Consider the following 15826-nt stretch of genomic DNA (forward strand, 5'->3'; position numbering starts at 1 on the left):
AGATTTTGTTTCTTCTTGTGGGGTTATGGCCGTTTTGTTCGATTGATGTTTCACCAGTTCGAAGAGCTTCCTAGGTCTTTTTTTAGCATTCTCCAATTCCGACCTGAAATATTCTTTTTTTTTTTATTTAAAAATATTTTTATTGTAGGTATTTATGGTTTTTCTTAACAGTTTTAGCTGTGGGGAAGATGGAAGTTGTCTCCATATCCATTCTGCAAGTCTCAGCTTACACCTTTCTTCAGTTAATGCTCCGTTAAACCAGGGTTTTTTTTAAATATTTGATGGGAATTCATTTTAGATTTAACAGAGCTATTGTGCCCATTATCTCTGACAGCTTCTCGTTGTCCACACCCTTAGCGTCCCTTATCTATTATTTGGGTTTGATTGATTGAGTGAGTTTTTCCTTTAATATTCCTGGTATTTGGAAAGTTAATAGGTGATGGTCTGACCAGTCGCTTGGAGTGATTGAGGATAGGTTCACCGCTTTTTCTTTGTAGATGACCCACTCTAGTGTGGAGCCTCTCATGTGAGTTGACAGGGTGCAGACTTGGGGTAGGTTTTGATCTGCTAGAAAGTCTTTGAAGATGTTGACATGGGGGTCGCTAGTGTCGTTCCAGTGGAGGTTGAAGTCTCCTAGGAATATGTCATTGGAGTGAGGGAAGGAGTTTGCTGTGATGATCTCCATTAATTGGTCAATAAAAGGTTCATTCTTCCCCGGTGGGTGATAGAATGCATGGATCTTTTGAGCTTTTTTTTATGCGGTATTTAAGGATATTGTGAGGTATTCACATGATTCCAGAGGATCAGCCAGTAATGGGGTAACCGCGAGGTCACAGCGATGAATTAATCCAATACCCCCCCTTTTCTCTTTTGCCGGTTTAGTCTCACTATGTTATAGTTTGGGGGCACCAATAGATCTAGGTATGGTGAGGATGATTCTGTGAGCCAAGCTTCTGTTAGGATCGCTTCATCAATATCCAGACTCCGGATAAGATCGGCGATGTCGGACGCATTTCTCACTGCTGAGCGACAGTTGATTAGTAGTCCTGTGATCGTTTTCTGAGTAACCGGGATAGAGGCGAGGCTCAGGGTGGATAGCGTAATACTTCTCAGGTTATCTGTACTTCGCTTTCTGTTACTCGGTTGGTGTTCTCTGACAGTGTGGATTGGGACTGAGCTGAATGAGTTAAATTCGCTTTTGAACTGTAGCCCAAGTTACTTACCTTCGGTAATGATATATCTGTAAGAAACAGTAGTTAGTATTATATTCCTTACCTTAGAATATCCCCAGGCGTCAGACTGGATCCGGAAAATTTTGCGTAGCACTACCCCTGCGCGTTGGTAGGCGTTGTCTGCGGCTCCGCGTCCGTCGTCGGCGCCGGGATGACTTGGAGTACTTAGATGCCGCCCTCGCGTGCTGAAGTCAGTTCTTATACATAGCTTTTCCGTGCCAGAAACGCAGAGCCATGATAAAAACCAACACTGGTGCCATGAAACTAGGGCCCTGAAAGGGGATGACCTTAACCCTAGATATCGGTTTGCAGAACGGGGAGGATGGGTGGGGCGGTAAGGAATCTAATACCAACTACTGTTTCTCACAGATAAATCGTTACCGAAGGTAAGTAACTTGTGCATCTGAAAGAAACAGGTTAGTATTAGATTCCTTACCTTAGAATAGATACCCCAGCAATACCAACCCCGGTGGTGGGTCTGCAAACCAATGATCACACCAGAAAGTCCTGGAGAACGGAACGGCCAAAGAAGCCATCTCTCCTGACTTGGTTGTCCAGGTAGTAGTGTCCTGCGAACGTGTGCAGCGAGGCCCACATAGCTGCCTGACAGATGTCCTGCAAGGGGACTCCTAGACCCAGGGCAATAGTAGCTGCCGTGGCCAGAGTGGAATGGGCCCTCAGACCAACAGGAGGCTCCTTTTTAGCCAAAGAGTAGCATACCTTGATGCACAACACGACCCACCGAGAGATGGTCCACTTGTGCACCGCCCGACCTTTCTTAGCGCCCACGTAACCAACAAAGAGTTGGTCATCCATCCGGAACTGGCGTGTGCGATCCAGATAGAATGAGAGCACACGTTTTGGGTCCAGACGGTGGAGGCTATCTTCCTCTTTCGAGGGATGCGGAGGCGTAAAGAAGGTGGGCAAGGTGATGGACTGCCCGATGTGGAAGGCTGTGACTACCTTGGGCAGGAAAGAGGGTCGCGTCCGCAACACAACTTTGTCCGGATGGACAGAAAGGAAAGGAGGTTTAGAGGAAAGAGCCTGGAGCTCACTCGCCCTCCTGGCAGAGGTGATGGCAACCAGGAATGCAGTCTTGAGAGTAAGGAGACGAAGAGGACAGTTATGAAGTGGCTCAAAAGGAGCACACATCAGATAGGTCAGAACAAGGTTCAAGTCCCACAGAGGCATCACGAAAGGAACAGGAGGGAACATATGAGTGATGCCCTTCAAAAATCTATTTACAACTGGGGACTTGAACAAAGAGGGCTGATCAGGGAGCCTTAAGAAGGCGGAAATGGCAGAGGGGTAGCCCTTTAGAGTGCCCAGAGCAGAGCCCTGCTGGGCTAGAGAAAGAAGAAAGAGGAAAACCTCTGAAAGAGGGGCAGAAAGGAGATCCACAGCCTTTGCTGTGCACCATGCTACAAATTTGTTCCACCTGCAGGCGTATACCGATTTTGTGGAGGGACGCCTGGCTGCCGGAATAACATCACAGACTTCAGGAGGCAAGTCAAATGGCCTCAACTGTCACCGCTCAATCTCCACGCATGTAGGTGGAGACTGGACAGGTTCAGGTGGAGGACCGTCCCTTGCTGCTGCGACAGAAGGTCCTCCTGAAGAGGCAGACGAATCGGGGGATCGACAAACATGCTGAGCAGCTCGGGATACCAGTATCTTCGTGCCCAGTCCGGAGCCACAAGGATGACTTGGGCCCGGTTGCGTCTGATCTTCTTCAGCACTCTAGGCAGAACTGGTATAGGCGGAAAGGCGTACAACAGAGCGCAACTCCACTCGCGACAAAAAGCGCCTCCGAGCGAGTCCCGCCTTGGAAATTCCAACACGCAGAACTAATGACATTGCGCGTTCTCTTCTGTGGCGAATAGATCTAACCAAGGCTCTCCCCACTGCTGAATGATGCCGTGCGCCACGTCCGAGTTCAGATGCGATTCATGATCCATCAAGCACCGACGGCGGAGTTTGTCTGCCCTGGCGTTCAGGGAACCTGCCAGGTGTTGAACCACCAGGGTCACGCCCTGATGTTCCAGCCACTGCCAGAGGCGCAGAGCCTCTTGGCATAGGGTCCACGACCCCACCCGCCCTTTTTGTTGCAGTACCACATGTTGGTGGTGTTGTCCGTGAACACCTGCACTACACTCCCCAGGACAGAGGGGAGGAATGCCTTCAGTGCAAGCCGGATCGCCCGCAGCTCCAGAAGGTTGATGTGGTGCCGGGACTCTGTCGGAGACCAGAGGTCTCTGATCTCCGCCTCTCCCATGTAGCCCCCGAGCCCTGGAGGGACGCGTCAATCACAACTACGTGCTTCGGTTGGGGTAGGGAGAGGGATCTGCCGCTGACCCAATCGCGGTCCGTGAGCCACCACTGCAACGGTCTTGCAGTGCCCTCCGAGATCAAGACTTGGTCGGACAAGTTGCCCTGATGTTGGGCCCACTGAAACTTCAGGTCCCACTGCAGAGCCCCCATCCGCCACCTGGCGTGATGCACCAGAAGGATGCAGGAGGCCATCAGCCCCAGAAGCCGCAGCGTCAACCTGACCAAGACTCGGGATAACGGCTGAAAGATCGGAATCAGAGCCTGAATATCCTGAACCCGCTGTTCGGGAGGATAAACCCGAAACTACGCAGAGTCCAGAACCGCTCCGATGAAGAGGAGCTTCTGAGAGGGACACAGGTGTGACTTTGGCACATTGATGAAGAACCCCAGCAGGTGCAGGAGGTTGGCCGTATTCTGGAGGTGGCTGACGACTGTCTGGGGTGAGCCCGCCTTCAACAACCAGTCGTCGAGGTAGGGGAAGACTGAAACCCCTAACCTGCGCAGATGAGCTGCGACCACCGCCATAACTTTCGTGAACACCCGAGGGGCGCTGGTAAGGTCGAAGGGGAGCACAGTAAACTGAAAGTGCTCGTGGCCTACCGTGAACCGCAGGTAACGCTGGTGAGCCGGCAGGACGGGGATGTGAAAATAAGCGTCCTGAAAGTCCAACGCTACCATCCAGTCTCCCGGGTCCAGGGCAGCTAAGACCTGAGCCAAAGTCAGCATCTTGAACTTCTCCTTCCGGAGGAAGCCGTTGACATTCCGCAGGTCCAAGGTAGGGCGTAAGCCCCCTTTGCCCTTCTTGGGAACCAGAAAATAGAGGGAGTAACAACCACACCCTACTTCTGGCCCAGGAACGTGCTTGATGGCCCCCTTGGCCAAGAGGGCCGTAACTTCCTCTCGCAGAAGATTCAAGTGATCCCCCGACACGCAGTGGTACTGCGGTGGCATGGCTGAAGGGGTCGCTTCGAAAGGGAGGGAGTAGCCCCTTCGGACGATTTGCAGCACCCACCTGTCCGAAGTGATGTTGCACCAGTGAAGGAGGTGATGGCGAACCCTGCCCCCACTGGCGTCATGTGGGCCTGAAAGCACGGACTAGGAAGGCTTTGAGGCGGATGCTGCGGGGGTGGATGCTGACTGGCCTCGCCGTTATCCCCGGGCACCGCCACGGCAGTTACCACGTCCACCACCGCGCTGGATATTAGTCTGCGGCCCGTGGCTGGCAGGACGTGTGGGGGGTGCCCCTTCCTTAGCCACGAAAGGAGCGAAAGGCAGCAGGTTGCTGGCGCGGGGCCGACAGGCCCAAGGACTTGGCCGTAGCCCTATAGGCCTTAAAGCACTCAAGCGCACTGTCAGCCTTGTCACCAAAGAGGCGACGGCCATCAAATGGCATGTCCATAAGGGTGTTTTGGACATCAGCCAAAAAGTTGGCGGACCTCAGCCAGGCGTGGCGACGAATCGCCACCGTCGCTGCCATCGCTCTACCTAGCGAGTCGGTTGTATCCAGTCCACACCGGATGGAATACCGTGCCGCATCTCGACCCTCCGCAAGGGCTTGGGCGAGTTTAGTCCAGGCCTCCTCCGGACATTTTGGCAGCACGGCCGCAACTGTGTCCCACAGCGAGTGTGTATAACGGCCCAAGAGGCACGCGGTGTTAACGGACCTCAACCCCAAACTCAGTGAGGAGAACATCTTCTTGCCATACTGTTTGTACCTCTTGCATTCCTGATCGGGGGAGCAGTCGGGAATGCGGTCTAGGAGTTAAAGGCCTGTATGACCAGGCTCCCAGGGGTGGAATGGGTGGACAGGAAGCAAGGGTCGCCCGGAGCCGGGCGGTGGCGTCTGGCCACGTTCCTATTTACAGGGGGACCTGTAGCAGGCCTGGACCAGGTGCCCAGAAGAACGTCAGATAAGGCCTCATTAAACGGCAGTAGAGGCTCCGAGGAGCTTGCCTGCAGTTTAAGGACCTCAGTGAGGAGGTTAGTCCTCACGGCCGCGACGGGGAGTTCAAGGGATAAGGCCTTGGCCAACCGTGTCAACACCACACTATAGGCAGCCCCCTCCTCCGTAGCCACGGTAGGAGGGGAGACAAAACCAGTGTCTGGCGAAGTGTCCAGACCACTGGCATCCCCTAGCTCACCTGCCCAGTCCTGATAAGGCTGGCACTCACATGCCGGAGGGTCCTCACCCCTCCCAATCCTTCTCGCCACCCATCTCCTGATACTCAGGTTCAAAGGATGGGGCCGGGTCATAGAAGTAAAAATCTCCCAGCGGCGTTGAATACGGCACCGAGCGGCGCCGCTCTGGCGCCGGACCCGAATCGAGGGTAGGACCAATCAATCAATCAATCAATCAATCAATCAATCAGACAATTTGTATAGCGCGCTACTCACCCGGAAGGGTCTCGTCGTCCGGGGTGACACCCTGGGGGCCGGCTCCGGTGAGATCGTAAGGTCGACCGGCGACGACCCGGGTCCAGCGGGACCCTGCGGCGTCAGGACCGAAGTCGCCGACGGCGCCGGGGCCGAAGCACCCGGCCTGCTTGGGGACTTAGTCCGCCACAAGGCGCCGCGGAATCAGACGGAGGAGTGAGTCGGTAACCGACATCAGTCGGTTGCAATCGACATAGGGTTTGAAGCCGGGCATCCCTACCGGCACCATCGGAGTCGTTCGACTCGAAAAACAGATCAAAAAGATTCATAACGTTTAGTCAAAAATGTACTAAAGGGTACCACTTTCTCCGGACCTGCGCTTGCTGGCGCGGAAAAAAAAGAAGAACGGACGTCAGCACGGGAGGGCGGCGTCTAAGTACTCCGACTACGTCATCCCGGCGCCAACGATGCAGACGACGGATGCGGAGCCGCAGACGACGCCCACAGACGTGCAATGGTACTGCTACGCAAAATTTTCCGGATCCAGTCTGACGCCTGGGGATATTCTAAGGTAAGGAATCTAATACTAACGTGTTTCTTTCAGATGATTAGATGTAGTCTTTGTTTGGACGTAGGAGTGATGTAGAGCTTGCGTCTCCTCATCGAATAGATAACTAGGGTGTTTGCGTGGCCGATGTTGTCTCTTTGATAGCGGCATTGGTTGCGTCTTTGTAATATGTTGAAGTGAGATTTCTCTCTCTTGAATATTCTTGATTTTGGAAAGGGAGTGTTCAGTGAGGTGGGCGATGTTCTTCAGATCTAGTATGGCCTTGGTGATGGTATGGAATAGGTTGCTGGACTGTGGATTCAGGGAGTCTGGGATCCCGGTTAATGTAGGAGACCAGAGGGATGAGTTTTGTGTACTTGAGGTTTGCATGTTTGGTAATTCGCAGTCAATTTTCTCCTTGACAGTTAACTCCGGGGCAACCTTATTTCCTTCTTTACCTTTACTTCTGCCCTGTGAGGGTCCTGTTGGGCGATTTACTACATCACACTTCAAGAGTATGCAGTGTTTGCTTGATCTCAACAGCCTAAATCCAAAATCGAGATTCTTGGGAATTCAGTGAAATGTACAGAAGCACTCAGTATCTTCGGGTCCTGGAGAAATAGTCAGACATAAAAAATGGCTTAACACGATTAAAACAATTCAAGAGTCTCATAATGCATGACCATTTGAATTTGACAGGATAGCACCAAGGTTCAACATCTAATCAAACACTATTATTTCCCCCTAATGAATGATATGGCAGGGAGAGTCATCCAGAAAGCAAACTTCTACACAATTTTTCCATAAGTCAAAAAGTATTGGGGCCGATATAGATCTCATAAAAGGAAATAACATCTGATCAAATAGGAGCCCTCAGTTCCCCTCTTACCAAAAGGATGTCTCAATCACTTCTATAATATATCCACGTGCAAATCCAATGTGTGAAATAGCTTCTCACTGAGGGCAAACCATTTTTATATTTTTGTATGTATTTTGTCCTTCAAGATAGGAATAACGTGACTTAAAAAAATGTGATTTTCAAATTGCCAAGAGAGACCTTAGTCTTAAACAGTTGTGCACTTGTAGTTAACAAACATTCCATCCCTTGTTTCCTCAATTAGCCATGTAGAATCAGGGTATCAGTGGATTTGAAGGAATTTTAATATGTGTTTTGAATTCTAGATGATACTCCTATCAAGTTGTTTCTCCGAAAAAGGCAGCTGTTGTCTCCCTCATTCACATTTAATGCCAGAGGCATGATCATTTGAAGATAGTAAATCATTGGATCATTACAAATATATCTCAATTTATATAATTTATTCACATTTCCACCTCTAAAGTCACATTGGCAATATGTAATCATTTACATGTAGCAAAAATATCCATTTACTTGAAGACTGTACAAAATATAGCACATGCCAATAGCTACACCCTTATACATGAATTAACGTGGAAAAATACAAGTACAGCACAGAAGCAAAGGAAATGTCAAGTAATGTCATGCAACACTTTACCACTATATTTAATTTTACAACAAAAAATCAAAAACTACAAGGTATCAGCATAGAAGCCTCTATAAAACTACGTAACAGCCACCATTTTATCACACTGTTGCAGATGACAATGGTCTGGGAGAGGTTGGGGCACAATCAATTACATTTGAATAGCAGCTAAGGTGCTAGGCAAGTGTTGGCCAGTACATTCGTGCCCTAACACTACATTGTCTTGTTTGATGTAACCAAAAAACACCATGGTAAAAAAATTGCAGTTCACAGATGAGCAAATAATATTGTGTTGCCTTAAAAAGCAGAGTTGCAGTTAGTGTCATAAAGAGTGATGGATAAGAGTAAATTCATGCCCAATAATATGCCAACATTTAGCAAGTGAATTATGATGCTATTTTCCCAGTTTCTTCGAACAAGAACAAGAACAAGAACAGAAATACATATAACTAACAAACTAAGACTAATGCACTGAACGACTTTGGAGAAGTTATCTGGTAGCCTTTTTCTTCTTTTGATCTGCATTTCACAATTGTTCAGAAACTTTCATTATGGTTTCCATGTATGAAAACTTGTCTATCAAATCTGGATATGGTGCCTTTAAGAGGAGAATGGCAACGCAAAAACCTATACTTCTGGTGGAATACGGCCTTGCCAGCAGACAGAGAAAGCAGTCAAAAACATGGATGTGGTGACGATGACACTTGCGTCATAGCTGTGTGCAGAGCTCTGTATTTAGAGTACAAGAATTGACCAAACAAATAATACCCGCCCTAATATTCCTAACAGTCATTTGGGCCTGATTTAAAGAATGGAGAATACTTTTAAAGAAGCGATAATCTACAAGATGATTGACAACTCAGTGAATGAATTCCAATCAAAATTAACAAGCATTGGCATAGCCCATAGGTCTCGCTTTTGGGACCTTATAAGTATTTAGTTATGCGGCGCAATATGCTTGGTACAACAACATCAACGTTGCATGGCTAAACACTTATAAGGTACAAGGTTTAGCCATGCAACAGCTGGTGTTCTTGCACCAAGGATATTGTGCTGCGTAACGAATATGCTACTTACCAGTATGCATCTGTTCTTGGCATGTAGGGCTGCTGACATTCATATCTGTGCATAGATCGCCGCCTAGTGTTGGGTCCGGATGATTGCACATTGTTGTCCTGGAAGAGTCTTCGAAGTATCACGAGATAGGTGGCTCCTCCCCTGGACTACAGTGCGCATGGGCATCGACTCCATCCTCAGATTGTTTTTAGCCATTGTGGCAAAGATGCAGTGTAACACCGTAAGTGATGACCATGCTAAGAGTAATTCTAAGTGCTGCAGCCGCTACAGGCGCCGGGGAGGAGGGCGGGCGATATGAATGTCAGCAGCCCTACATGCCAAGAACAGATGCATACTGGTAAGTAGCATATTCGGTTCGAGGCATGTGGTCTGCTGAATTCATATCTGTACATAGAATACATAGCAGTCCCTCCATTAGCGGCGGCTGCCTGTGCCGGCTGCAGCAGTTTGAAAAAGTGTTTTTAGAACAGCCTGCCCTACAGCTGCTTGCTGTTTGGAGTGCACATCTACGCAGTAGTGTTTTGTAAATGTGTGTGTGGTAGACCATGTGGCTGCTCTACATATGTCTTCTAAAGGAATATTTCCAAGGAAAGCCATGGAGGCCCCCAACTTTCGCGTGGAGTGGGCCCTTGGGGGAACCGTTAATGTGCGCTTGGCTTTTTGATAGAAAATCTGAATGCACTTAATGATCCACCTGGCTATACCTGCCTTGGAAATGGGGTTGCCTTTGTGTTGTGGCGAAAAGGCAACAAATAGTTGTTTTGTTTTCCGAAAATCTTTGGTCCTATCTATGTAGTACATTAGAGCTCTTTTGACGTCTAGTGGGTGGAGCATTCTCTCCGCCTATAACTCAGGATTTTGGAAGAACACTGGCAGTTCTATAGTCTGATTGATATGGAACTGTGAAACCACTTTAGGCAGAAACTTAGGGTTAGTGCGTAGTACCACCCTGTTGGAGTGAATCTGTATGAATGGCTCCTGGATAGTTAGTGCCTGAAGTTCACTAACTCGTCGCAGTGATGTGATTGCTATTAGGAAAGCCACTTTCCATGTCAAGAATTGTATCTCGCATGAGTGTAGAGGCTCAAAAGGTGGACCCATCAGTCTGGTGAGGACCACATTCAGGTTCCATACAGGTGCTGGTGGGTGTCGTGGAGGAATAACTCGTTTGAGTCCCTCCAGAAAAGCTTTGATGGCAGGCACTCTGAAAAGTGAGAGGTGCTGTCTGTTTTGTAGATAAGCTGCTATTGCGGACAAATGTATACGAATGGAAGCATAGGCCAGATTGCATTTGTATAGATGTAACAGATAACAAATGATGTGAGTAGATGCGTCTAGCGGGTTGATGTTGTGGTCTGCACAATAAATGAGAAACCGCTTCCATTTTGCCGCATAGCATGCTCTGGTGGTGGGCTTTCTTGCCTCTCTTATGATATCCATACAGTCGGGAGGCAAGTTGAGGTAGCCAAATTCTGAGACCTCAGGAGCCAGATCGCCAGGTTGAGCTGTTGCGGATCTGGATGCTGAATGTCGCCATGGCTCTGTGTCAAAAACCTGGGTGTGAGGTGCAGCCTTTGATGCGGTACCACGGATAGTTCTAGAAACGTGGTGTACTATGGTTGGCGTGCCCACGTCGGAGCAACCAGGATGAGTGTCATCGAATGTTGCTTCAGCTTGCGTGCCACCAGCGGTATTAGAGGTGCTAGGGGAAAAGCGTACGCAAATATGCCTGACCAGTTCATCCATATCGCATTGCCCTGCGACTGTGGGTGTGGAAACCTCGCGGCAAAGCTTTGGCATTTGGCGTTTTCCTTTGTGGCGAACAGGTCTTTCTCTGGTTGACCCCACTGCTGGAAGTACGGGTGGAGTACTGATGGATGTATCTCCCACTCGTGCATTTGGTGGCTGTACTTGCTGAGCAGGTCTGCCATCTGATTGTCCTTGCCCGGGAGGTGTTCCGCCATGAGGAAGATGTTCCTCTGAATGGCCCACTTCCACATGCTCTGAGCCAGATGAGACAACTGTGGAGAGTGTGTACCTCCCTGCTTCTGAATGTAGTACATGGCCGTCAGTTTGTCCATCCGGATCAACACGACCTTGTTGCACAGATGTACTTTGAATGCTTTCATCGCCATGAAGATAGCCATCAGTTCTAGAAGGTTGATGTGCATCTTCTTTTGCTGCGTTGTCCATAGTCCCTGCACTGTGTAGTGGAGTACATGAGCTCCCCATCCTTGGAGAGATGCGTCCGTTGTCAGAATGATCTGTGGCACAGGCTCCTGGAACGGTCGGCCCCTGCAAAGGTTTTCTGGATTCCACCAATGCAGAGAGTTGTATGCACGACCGGTCACCAACACTATGTTATGTTATGTTATGTTATTTATATTTTTATAGCGCACAGCTGCCCCAGCAAAGGGGCGTCCTGGCGCTTAGGTCTTTCAACTGTCCGCGAGCCTGATTCCAATGACGTGCCAAGCACTCCTGAAGCGGACACATATGTAGTCTCGCCTGCGGGACTATGAAGATGCAGGAGGCCATCATGCCTATCAACTGCATGAGCACTCGTGCTGGAAGCGAGTGCTGAGGTCTGAATTTTTGTATCAGCGATTGAATGCTATTGATCCTCACTGAATTCGGCTGTGCTTTGGCTGCCAGAGTATCTATTGTCGCGCCCAGATACTGCCGTACGTGGGCGGGCTGAAGGTGAGACTTTGGATAATTCAGTGAGAATCCCAGATCGTGAAGAAGGTGAATGGTGTGGGACATGTGGGCGGCACACTGCTCGGCCGACTTTGCTTGGGTAAGCCAGTCGTCCAGATAAGGGTAGACGTGAACGTTTTGGCTCCGTAGGTGTGCAGCCACTGTCGCCAGGCACTTTGTAAACACCCTGGGTGCCGTCGTCACTCCGAAAGGGAGGACCTTGAATTGATAATGCTGATTCTGAATGGTGAACCTGAGGTATTTTCTATGTGACGGGTGTAGCGGAATATGAAAATATGCATCCTTCAGATCTAATGTTGCGAAGAAATCTCCCTGACTGAGTAACGGTAGAACCTGCTGCAATGTTAGCATGTGAAAGTGTTCTGATAGAATGTACTGGTTTAGGGGTCTGAGGTCCAGTATGGGTCTGAGGCACCCGTCCTTTTTTGGGATCAAGAAGTACAGCGAGTACACTCCTGTACCTCCTTCTTCCACAGGCACCAGCTCGATTGCTCCTTTTTGCAGCATGAGGACTACCTCTTGCTGCAATAAGTGCAAATGCTCTGTGGACATAGGACGGTGTCTTGGGGGTATGTTGGGTGGTGTGGATGTTAACTCCAGACAATAACCGTACTGGATTAGCTTCCTGTCCCACCTGTCTATAGTGATGGATTTCCAGACTGGCAGGAACCGCTGTAGTCTCCCCCCGACCGGTGTTGTATGGTCGGGGGGCAGTGACAAGGCGTCACTGTTTGTTAGTGGCGGTGGATCGGGAGCTGTTGTTTCCACGACCTCTGCCCTTGGCGCTGTTTCCACGATAGCCACCGCCACCTTGTTTGGTGTAGGTGGTTTGCGCGCCACCTTTACTGTACTGGGTTTGCTGGGACAGCTGGCCTCTGGAAACTCCTCGTGTGTTTGAGCGACGAAAAGAACCACCCCTGAACTGCTGCGACTGGAGAGCCCCCATAGACTTGGCAGTCTCAGTGTCCTTTTTGATCTTTTCCAAGGTGGTGTCCACCTCTGGTCCAAATAAGTGATCAGGGTTTACAGGCTGATTTAGTATGGTGGTTTGTATCTCTGGCTTGAAACCGGAGATTCTCAGCCAGGCATGTCGCCGTAACATCACACTTGTGTTAATGTCTCTGGACGCGGTGTCTGCTGTGTCCAGTGCACACTTGATAGATGCATTTGATATGAGCTTCCCTTCCTGTATGAGTATCTCCGCTGCCTCCTCATATTCATCTGGCAAGTGTTGTAACAGGGTCTCAAGTGTATCGTAATGGGCCTTGTCATATCTGGCTAAGAGTGCCTGAGTGTTGGAAATGCGCAGAATATTGGCCGCTTGAGCTGCCACCCTTTTCCTGATGCTTCTAGCACTTTAGATTCTTTGTCAGGGGGAGGAGCATCACCCGTCGTTTGCGAGTTTGCCCTCTTCCGGGCATTGGAGACAACCAGAGAGTCCAACGGCAACTGTCCCTTGATGTAGGTAGGGTCCCCAGGCCCCGGTTTGTACTTTTTCTCAATTCAGGGGTTTATCACCCTGGCCCTCGTGGTCTCTTTAAAAATGTCTCCTGCATGTTTTAAGACACCCTTTAGCATTGGCAGAGTTTTGACAGTTCTTTCTGAGGTGGAAAAGGTGTCAACAAAAAATCCACTTGAATAGGGTCAGCATGGAGCTCGACATCATGATTTTTGGCTGCCCTTTCAATAAGTGCATTAAATGCCGCTGAGTCTTCAGTAGACAAGGTTTTTACAGCATACACATGACTGTCTGGGGCAGTGTGTGGATCTCCTGGGTCAGCAGCGTCTGCCCAGGGGTCATTGTGATCTTCAGGATCAGTGTCTATAGGATAATTGTACTCCTCATTGGCACCTTCCCCTGTCTCCACATCCGACTAAGTGGGCGAGATGGAGCAGTGTCCTGTCCATGTGGTGATATAGGTTCGACAAGACTGGGTGATGTAGTCGAATTCTTCTTCTTTTTTAATGGAATTTTGTATGACTCCATAGGCTGTTCCGGGGCAATCTTTTGTTTGTAAATTGAAAGTCTACCCGTGTCTGCGTCGATGAATTGTTCCGACAGCTCTTCAAGCGGAGGTTGTCGATGCTTTGTGACCACTACCGCAGTTGTGGGCTTCGGCCCCGTGGACACCTTCTTAGACGCTTCGACGGCCGTTTTAGGGGCGAAGGCCTTAAGTACCACTTTTGGCGGCAGCGTGAACTGGATGGGCGCCGACGATTTTTGAGGTTTACTGGTAGGCTTCGTTGGTGGAGTCTGACAGTTGAAGCCTTCTCCTTAATTCTTTTTAGCGATTCCGACACCTGCGTCGAAAAGGAGGCGGACGGCTGCGTCGGCTCGACGGGTTCCTTTGAGCCACCGCCAGGCGTGGACTCGAGGTTCGTACCGCTCTTAGCCTTGTCTGGTCGACTCGGAGGATCGAGAACCTTCGGAGCTCCGAGTCCTTTGTCTGGGTCGACGGCCTTCGGCGCCGATTTTTTTGGGTTGACGTCCTTGACCAGTTTTTTCGGTGTCCCAGTCTTCGGCTCGACAGCCTTTAGCGACCTCACTGGGTCGATAACACCTTTATGCTTCGTCGGTGCCGATAGTTCAGAGGACTTCAAGCCGACCAAAGCAATACGCACTTTTGGTTTCGATTTCGCCTCCAGTGCTTTCGGTTGCGTAGACACCGATGCTTTCACTTTCGGTTTCGATCGGTCAACCTGTGGCTCCTTAGAAATGTTCCAAGCCGGGCCTTGAGGCGAGGCTGTAGAACCAAGTGTAAGATCTTGGGTAAGGCCATGTGGCGATCCCTTGACCTGAGCCTTATTAAGTGTCTCGGTCTCGGCCCCCGTACCAACGGTTGGGCCTAGCTCCTCGCTCGAGCTATCTTCCACGGCCCCAAAGGCCCCATCGTCGTCTCCTACCTCGTCGACGACGTCTTCATTATCGACCATTTCAATATCAGCATTGTAGCTGGAGTCGATCTCCGATGCAGGATCAGACAGGTTCTCTCGACTCCCTCATCCTCCTCGGTATCGAAAATGTTCACCGGGTCAGGTGCTGTCTGCTGGGCCTCCTTGCGCGCTGCGCGTCGAAGTCGAATCGTCTTATTGGAGCGGAAACGAGAGCAAGCCATACAGCTGGTTTCATCGTGATCCGGCGACAGGCACTTGTTGCACACCGGGTGGACGTCGATGTGAGGATATTTTGAGTTGCTCACGGGACATCTCTTGAGCGGGCTCCGTTCCATGATGGTTCGTCGATAAGGCCTCTGACGTCGACCGGGCCTTCAGTGCCGAAAAGCCACGCGGCTCCTCTGGATGTCCGGCTCGGGAACTGAGCTGGAACAGAACTGGGCACCGATCGCAAGACAATACCGACGATAACTAAAGGCCTTTTGGCCAAAAAGAAAGTTTTTTATCGATTCCGAACTTGAGTTAACAAATATACATGCGAACCCAATGGCGGAAAAAAACAATCTGAGAATGGAGTCGATGCCCATGCGCACTGTAGTCCAGGGGAGAAGCCACCTATCTCGTGATACTTCGAAGACTCTTCCAGGACAACAATGTGCAATCATCCGGACCCAACACTAGGCGGCGATCTATGCACAGATATGAATTCAGCAGCCCACATGCCTCTAACCTAAATACTTCCCAAAAGCGAGACCTATTGGCTATGCCAATGCTAGTCTTTTTAGCCACATCTCTATTTCCATACTCAAATACCCTACGAACTCAAGATCTTTGTCCCACAAATTCTTTAATGCTCTTGAACTGCAGCCTTCAAGCTCGGACTAGTTACAGGGCAACTATAAAGATGGTTCTCTGACTGTTTTTCAAATTGCACTCGCGCATACACACGGAGTCCCAGGTGAGCGTACAGTCATACGCAAGCATTCAAACATTCATGCAGTCCCCAGCAGACAGAGAGGTGCAGCGGCTTAGATATGAATAGTGCAGAAGGTGCAGTGGTACCAGGCGCACTGCACTGACATATGCCACTATTTGATTCACCAACAGAGGGGCGTGGGGTTCTTTTTACTTGCTTTCATTATGGCTCA

The 15826-nt window shown here is 49.7% G+C and overlaps 1 protein-coding gene across 1 annotated transcript in view; it reads right to left on the bottom strand.

Annotated features, from left to right (window-relative positions):
- Window positions 1-15826, bottom strand: part of OTUD4 (OTU deubiquitinase 4) — a 577225-nt gene that overhangs the window by 406992 nt on the left and 154407 nt on the right. The window lies entirely within an intron of this gene.

This window comes from Lissotriton vulgaris, chromosome 3_1 (assembly GCF_964263255.1).
Source record: "Lissotriton vulgaris chromosome 3_1, aLisVul1.2, whole genome shotgun sequence".
Taxonomy (NCBI): domain Eukaryota; kingdom Metazoa; phylum Chordata; class Amphibia; order Caudata; family Salamandridae; genus Lissotriton; species Lissotriton vulgaris.